At 34.7% G+C, this 8368-nt stretch overlaps 1 long non-coding RNA gene across 1 annotated transcript in view; it reads left to right on the top strand.

Annotated features, from left to right (window-relative positions):
- Nucleotides 1–6704, top strand: part of LOC110679655 — a 49658-nt gene extending 42954 nt beyond the window's left edge. The window contains exon 3 of the long non-coding RNA XR_002502685.1: nt 5752–6704. This is a non-coding gene — a long non-coding RNA (uncharacterized LOC110679655). The remainder of the gene's footprint in view (nt 1–5751) is intronic.
- Nucleotides 6705–8368: the final 1664 nt, after the last annotated feature.

Here is an 8368-nt window from a genome sequence, read left to right on the forward strand (position 1 = left end):
TGAATCAAAAGTGTCATGAGTGTAATTCTGCCTATTGGCACAATTCAGAGGGTTCGAAGCAAAGGGATGTAAGTAAAGAAAATGGTTTTGGGCAAATCGACTTTTTCAGCAATTTTTCATTCCATATCAATTGTACGGGAGCCAAAAAACAAGCCAATCTTCTACGAATAATATTATTTATCCTATTGGACGTAAAAATCACCTAAAATACGGCCTAAGAGTTACCCTTTTGAATTTGGGCCCTTCAATTAAAAACCGGGAAAATTTTAAAAATTATACCGGGAAAACCGGGAAAAAAAGGGAATTTCGAAATGGATATTTGGTGGCCACCCTGAAGAACCAAAAAATCATGTGCTTAGATGGGATTTGAAACCACGACCTGCTAGATGTGTACTTTCTCAGCTAAGCTACTGAAAGATAAGGTGGTGACCTAAATAGTTCAAATAGTACCAAATTTTCGAATGCAATTCTTAACGCGTTTACACCAATGTTGTAAACATTCGACATTTCCTGCAATGTTCGTTTCGCTTTCATGGTCAGCAGCTTGTTGGTTTTTGTACTCTCACTAGCGATGGGCGATTTTGAATCGATGTTCCGAAAATCGATTTTTTCGTTTCGATTAATCGATTTTTTGAATCGATGTTAGGAGCTTTCAAAATCGAGTGGATCGATTTTCTTCATTCGATTTTTTGTTTCGATTCAAAAGAATGAAATTGTTTAGTGAGTTGATGAACTATAAACCTAATTATGAATTAAACTTGAAGTGTTTAATATATAACATTTAATCTCCAACGTAAATCAATTGAAGGAATTTAAAAACCATATAAAATAGCTTTTGGTATATTTTTGAGACCACGTTTTCGTAAGTTTTCATATCCGCTTGCAAATTGAATCGATTCGAGAACATGGATTCAAATGATTCGATTAAATCGGTGAATCGATTCGATATATTAAATTTGAATCGATTCAGTAACATCGATGTTCGGGTCAAATATGCCCAACGCTAACTCTCACACCCCTCACCAGTAGTGGCGTAGCTAGGGTTTTGAGGGCCCGGTGCGGAAGTAGATTTGGGGGCCAAAATATGTCTTATTAGCTTACACATACCTGCATATTTTTGCCAAAAACGTTTAATATTAAAAAACGTAATTTTAAGACTACCGAAAAGCTTAACATTACCTATACTTTGCAATTGGATTGAATGGACAAATTGATGTGAAGTTTTGCGAAAAAGTTACACGTCTTCTCAGTGAGAATAGAACTCACGGCTCCCTGATCTCTAGTTAGGGCGCGTTACCCCTACGCCATGAGAGGACTCATGAACGCAGAAGTTAACCTGAATTCGATTTTAGCTCAATAATCACGTGGTCCTTTTTCGCAAAGTGCAACTTTTTCGGAAGAATTAGATGCTCATCCAAACACAACGCTTTCTATTGATATCCAATGTCTAGCCCGAGAGCGCCTTATTTTTTAGGTATTGAAACCAAAGCGAAGGCTCTATTTTAGTATTGCGCAAATCATTGAATTTTTTAGTGGTTTTTGATACAGATCTAGGAGGCATCTCATAGAGGTTTATTTTGGAATATACCTTAAAAAATCATGCAGGAATTCTTCTGAAGTAAAAATATTTTCCTGGAACTCTGTCAAAATTCCTGAAATTTATTGATTCTTTTTTTTTATTTTTGAGAAACTCCTTATAACAGAAGTCATGTAAGAATATGTAATAAAATCTTGAAGAAACTGGTAGAATCGCTTAAAAATTTCTGGGAATATTACTGCTTTTATCACTTAAAGAACTCATTGTAATAATGGATGAATCCATGAAGAGCTCCCTAGAAAAAATGAGGGACGTATCTAAAAAGATTTCCAATTATATGAGGAATTCAAACATCTAAGATAAATACCAGAAGAAAAATCCTCAAATAAATCTCAGGAAGTAGATTTGAAATAAATGAAACAAATAATCCCTGAAGCTAGTGGTAAAGGAATACTCAGGAAAACCACGGGATTTTTTTACCAACGGTACGCCAAGGAATCCCTCCAGTGGTTTTCAGAGGGCTCCTCAGTGGAATTTGTGATCAAAACCTTGATAAATTCCTAGAATGATTTCTGTAGGAGTTCTTGAACGATCCTTAAGAAAATTTTCGGATTTTCTGTGGAAATTTCATTAAAAATCCCTTAATGAATTAAACTTGAGAATAAGTTTGGATGTTATAAAACGTAAAAAAATTGTATAATTAACTTTTTGTATTTTAATTGTTTGTACTCAAGTTTGTGCCCTTGATATTTGTTCGCGCCCTCCATAATGGTCTCGGATTTAAAAGAAAATTAATACCATGACCCCACAGTTATGGATCAAATAGTGTGGAGTCCAACCTATAAAATTCAATAAAACGACGTGGAAAACGTAAAATTGTAATTTAAAAGCACGAATCGAATCGTTTCAAATTGGAACATCGGTTAGTAAACTGTTTTGAGTGTAATATTTACATAGGATTGCAAAAAAATTAAAAATTGTATCGGTTCCTGATAACCATATTATGGATCAATTTTAATATTATGGATCAAATTGTGACATATTACGGATCAGTGCCCAAAATCAAGAGATTTTCAACTCAATGCATCTGTATTGCATGGTATGACGAATGTTAACAATGTGTCATATATTACTGCCAAAAATAGCTGGAAACATGGGTAAAATGCCCTTTTTATTGTGATACTGCATTGTAGTAACTGAGACATGAACTGTTTGCGCTCCACGCCAAGTTTTCCACCCATTTTTGTCTGCTAAAAAATGAAATTTACAAACCTTGATGTTTTATTAGTTTTATCCTTAGTGCTATTGTCTGAAAATGTCGAATCCAATGCATAAAATAGCAGAAATCAACATTCTTTGGAAGTGATCCATAACCGTGGTAAACAATCATTTCCTGGTTCATATTATGGATCACTAGTTAGAAGTGCTAATATTCGGTATTTAGAATAAAAATTCAAGTAAAATGTTTTCCAAAGATACATACTAAATCGAAACGAACGAGCATAAAATATGCTATAACATTTGAATTTTACCACATGTGGGAGCTTATGAATGCTGACGGCACTTCTTACAGGAAACGACCATATAATGATAGATGTGTGCTACTAACTAAACATTTGTCAAATACACCGTTATTTAGCGGTTGAATGTTGTGCTTAACATTACAAATGGTAGAAGACAAATAGTATAACATGGGAAAAATATGTTTTACGTCAACGTTAATGTTTTGAGCGAGTTATCCGATGTTGAACGCCAAAGTGATCCGTCACTGTGGGTGATCCGTAACTGTGTGGGCATGGTATTTGCACTGCCTGAATAGTCTACCTAAAATCGTTGGCTTACTCATTCTACGAAATTCATGCTTTTGAGAATATCTCCAACATTGAAATTTGAACAATTTAGCATTTAACTCATGTATATACTATTGAGAAGGTATCTGTGAAATTTCTAAAATGAGTGACAATGAGAATGGTTAATATCGTAAACAAATATATACAGGTTAAAATTTCTCCAATGCTCCAGATTTCTTGAGGCCTAGAAACTTGGGTCGATTTGATTGGAAATCAGAATTCAAGAAGTATTATTTAAATATAAATAATTATTAATCCAAACCCGTAATAAGACTCAACATCTTCAACATAGATATTTGAACCTACTTAAGTACCTACATCAGAGCCCCGTTTAGCTATTAGAAGACTCGGATTTCTCATGCGTGCTATCGATTGAAGTCTAGAGTTCACAGTCCAGAGTCCAAAGTCCAGATTTATGAGTTCTGAGCCCTGAGTCTGAGGCCAGAGTTCTGAGTCAGAGGGCTATGCTAGTTTAAATAAATCGCGCATTTCATAAAGTAAGGAAATATCGAGTGAGGGAGAGTTGACTGTAGAATCTAGAATCTTGATTCTAGAATCAAGAAATCAGTAGGTCAGAAATTTACAAGAATCTGAAGAATCGGAAAAATAATAACAATCAGAAGGAAAGGAAGAATCAGTAGAAAATCTTTAACCGTGCATCTAGAAATCAGTAAATAAGAAATATCAAAAAATCAAAATATTTGTAGAATTAGAAGAATCAGAAAAATCTGAAGATTCAGAAGAATTCGAAAAATCAGAAGAATCAGAAGAATCAGATGAAATCAATCACGTTAAAAATTTAAATTGCTCATTTCACCGTTTAACAGTCTCCCAAAGAGCTCGAAATTGTATGGAGAGGATGAACAAGCAGTGATTAAAATACCATCAAAATTATATTTTTTCAGAAAGACAAAAAAAATAAGTTCACTCGAAGCTCAAATTCGGATTTGAATCTTTTTCAATGTTGAACTCAATTAATTTTTAACATTTCTAGTATAAAGAATGGCTTATTGACAAGACTTTCGACAAGATCCTTGTTGTATTCTCTATAGCAACAAGGGAAATACTTACAATACAAATATTCGTGGAGGTTCAAAATTGTAGCACAATTTTATCACGTTTTGTTACAAATAACAAATTTTGTTTCATTTTTGTGCTTCTACGTTGAGAATAAGTTCTTGTTACAAAGTCTTTTTAAAATTTGTTTCAAGTAAAACATAATTATAACACAATTTGTTATAAAAATTCGAATTACTTTTAACAAATTTTGTGAAAATGTTGTTGTGTAAAATAACAAAATAAGTTATAAAATTGTTTGACTTGAAATATAATGAGTTACATTTTTGTTTAAATTATGACACATTTTGTTTAATGTAGGGGAAATTGTGTTATAATTTTTGTAATTTTAACTACTAATAAGCCAAAATTATAACATATTTTGTTAGAGAAAAAGGGCTAACTGAGTAACAAAATATGTTACAACTCTGTTATAATCCACTGGTCGGAATTGGATGCTGAACCTAACATTAATCTTGGAATAGTTCATACATCTTTGAATCTCCAAACCTATCCGCTATAAATTTCCTAAAGTTAATGGACAGGATCTTTATTAAGATTTTTTAGATGTTTGGAGTGCCATCTAGAGGCAAAAATTTAAAGTTGTAATGAAACTTTGGAAATAGATTAAAAATTAACTAAATTATTCATAGAAGTATACAGCCAAACACGAATTTTGAACAAGCTCTTGAAATTTTCAGAGCGTCAGAAAATTTTCGAAAGTGTTCGAATAGATGTATACTTTGTGTGATAGAACACTTTGAAATATATATTTTAGTAAAACATGGTAAATCTATTGATTGATTTATTAACGGTAACGTATAACATAGTGGCAAGAATTAAATTACGTCAATTCTACATCCAACATCGTTCAAGTGTATGTCCGATTCTCATTATACCTAACCCGCATTCCAATTTCTCACACGCCAAACAGAGCGTAACCTCATGCACATACCATGGCCATTTATCAAAAAAAAAGAAAAAAAAAACTTTATCACTATCCACTTCCGCAATTGTTTATTGCATTTTGAAACAACGACTAAAACTATTTACTCGCATTCTTTTCCTTTTCTTTCCACAAATCCTCCACCACTAATTCCAACTCCGCCAACAATTGCAACAACCACAAACAACACGTCCTCGGCGACGACGACGATGCAACTTGGCCTTTCTCCCTTTCCCACTTTTCCGCTGATTGCTTATCGATCGATCTGTGTGGCTGCTCGAGAAACTGCTCGAATCGCGGTTATAAAACCCTCCCAATCCGAGACCAACACCACCAACATTGCACATTCCGACGCGGTTCAGTGCACCAAACGAGGATCGTGCCAATACAGGCGTGCGGAATTATTATTCACCGTATACCACCAAGTAAGCAGAGCACGAATGCACGCCACTTTTTTTTCCATTAGGCCTGGGTTTGTGGGCACTTCACTCCCCTTCACTGTTTGTTTGTGGTTTCTAAAAGAGCGTCTTTGTTTACTTATTCTGTGCGTCGTCGGAAGTTTTCTGATCAACTCTTCAGCGGTGTAAAATTATCTCAATTCGTCTCATGATAATCCTGTTTATTTGTAGGAAGTAATACTATAAAATGTGTTCTAACGATTCAAGAATAGAATTGTTGAATCATAAGAGTAACAGTAAATAACACAAAAGTAGCAAGGAAATCATTTCACTGAAAAACTTGTTCTGTCATTTAATCTTCCGTATAAATAGTATGCCTTTCTATATCTCCCTTTTCCCTTATCGGCCTGCATTCTGATGCATAGAAGATAGAAGATACCCAACAATGGAAATGCCTTTTCGTCCCAAAAACAATCATTTGGTTGAAGCCTTTCAAAAGCAGAGCGATGTGCTAATTTCCATCGTATTAAGCTTTGATCAGTGAGAACCTGCAATTTTCCTAGTTTTGCAGTAAATATTGCTGATACAAACCAATGCCAAACGATTCTTTCCCATTGTGAAATAAGATTTTGGTAAATCTTGATCGTTTGTTTGGAAATAATGCAATAAAATTATTACTTATCGTTGCCTATATTCGTCGTATCTATTTTTATTTTTGTCACACTCAGTTTTTATTCCTCTCACAACTAACAGTTCACTGTTATATAGTGAGTGGTCAAAATACTGCACTTCAACGTAATAATAAAATGGTTTCCTACGTGGCTCAATTGATCGCTAATCAGATTTCGCTCGGTACGTCTTCGTCCATGCGATTTCTATGAAAGAAAAGTGCAAAGTGGATCATTGAAGTGAAGTTATTTATCGAAATACAATAGTTTTTTTGCATTTTTGGTGTACAAGTAGACGAATCATATCAGCGTGAGTGCTTCGTGAAGCCCAAGCAGGACAGTTCGGTTTTGCGTCGTCCGATAGATTTGGCTCACGGTTTTGCGCATGTTTTCGTCACCGGAGATTTTTTTTTTTCCTGTTTCGAAGCGTCTTGCTGGGTAGTGCTTCGTGAAGCCCAAGCAGGACAGTTCGGTTTTGCGTCGTCCGATAGATTTGGCTCACGGTTTCGCGCGTGTTTTCGTCTCCAAAGATTTTTTTTTCTGTTTTGGAGCGTCTTGCTGGTTAGGTATTTGGAAGGCACAAGCAAGACGGTTTGTTTTCGGGACGCCAAGAAGTTTTGCTGTCAGTGTCAGTTTTGTGTTCAGTCGAGGATGGATTACCAACTGGTGAGTTCGTTTCATGCTTGTGATAACACATATTTTCTTAAAAACGTAACTTTTAAGTAATTTTAAAACAAACTTTGTATGGTTCGTCACTATAAGTTTCGGCATTATGCTTTTATCTTATACAATTTCAATATACATATATTTGTCTCTTTTAGACATTATTAAAAATTATCTTTTGAATTGTTCGACATTGTGAATGTTGACGTATTTTTTAAAACTTCTACCATATCGAGACAAAATGCACAGTAATACTCATATGTAATTTTCAAACAAACTATGTATAGTTCGTCACTACAAGTGTCGGCATTATTCCTGTTTCATATAATTTAAAATATATACATGTAATTTTCAGTTTTCGTCATTAATAAAAACATCTTTTGAATTGTTCGACATTATAGATGTTGACGTATTTTTTAAAGCTTCTACCAAAAACTTCTCGAGACAAAAATACAACACTAGCTTTAAATATGAGTCGTATATTTCCCCCTTGTCCATGGATCGCATCATTGACCAGAGGTGACTCCCAGATCTTTTCCTCCCTCAATAGTAAACACCCTTCCCGTGGTGATTGTGGAGATGCAGAGGTATTCTCGGTCTCTAGAAGCAACAATCATTACACCCTAACATTCCTTCCCCTTCCCAACTGACTGTAAGGACTTGGCCGGCGCCGTTATTGATCAATAATATTAGATCTGCTAAAATTGCACTTCGAGAGTAAGCGGAAACTCCCATCCCTTATTCATTTGGATCGTAGTGCAATTCTTACCAGTTCCGATCAATCACGGAGTAGCAACCATTGACATGTACAGTCAGTCTATGCTATGCTATGCTATGCTATGCTATGCTATGCTATGCTATGCTATGCTACAAGTAGACGAATCATATCAGCTTTCCCAAAATAAAAATTGTAAAATGAATCTACATTGTAGGTAAGTTCGAATATCCGCCGTAGTGGAACATTTGAAGTTTGATACGACGGAAATTAGCGCTTGCGACGAAGTAGAGCGATACCTTACAACTGAGCAACTTTGAATAGTCCTTCTGAGTTACATGAGACGACATAACACAACAACTTCAATATCATATAATTCGATAACGACACCACAAATTTTGCATCTACATCTAATAGAATATTCATTCTAAATGTGTAGCAATACGTTATGACTATACCAAAAGAATTGAGTGATAATGGTACAATCTTTGTGCTCCATTTTTGCCATCGACATCTTCCTCTCACTCTACAAACT

Source organism: Aedes aegypti, chromosome 3, assembly GCF_002204515.2.
Source record: "Aedes aegypti strain LVP_AGWG chromosome 3, AaegL5.0 Primary Assembly, whole genome shotgun sequence".
Lineage (NCBI taxonomy): Eukaryota > Metazoa > Arthropoda > Insecta > Diptera > Culicidae > Aedes > Aedes aegypti.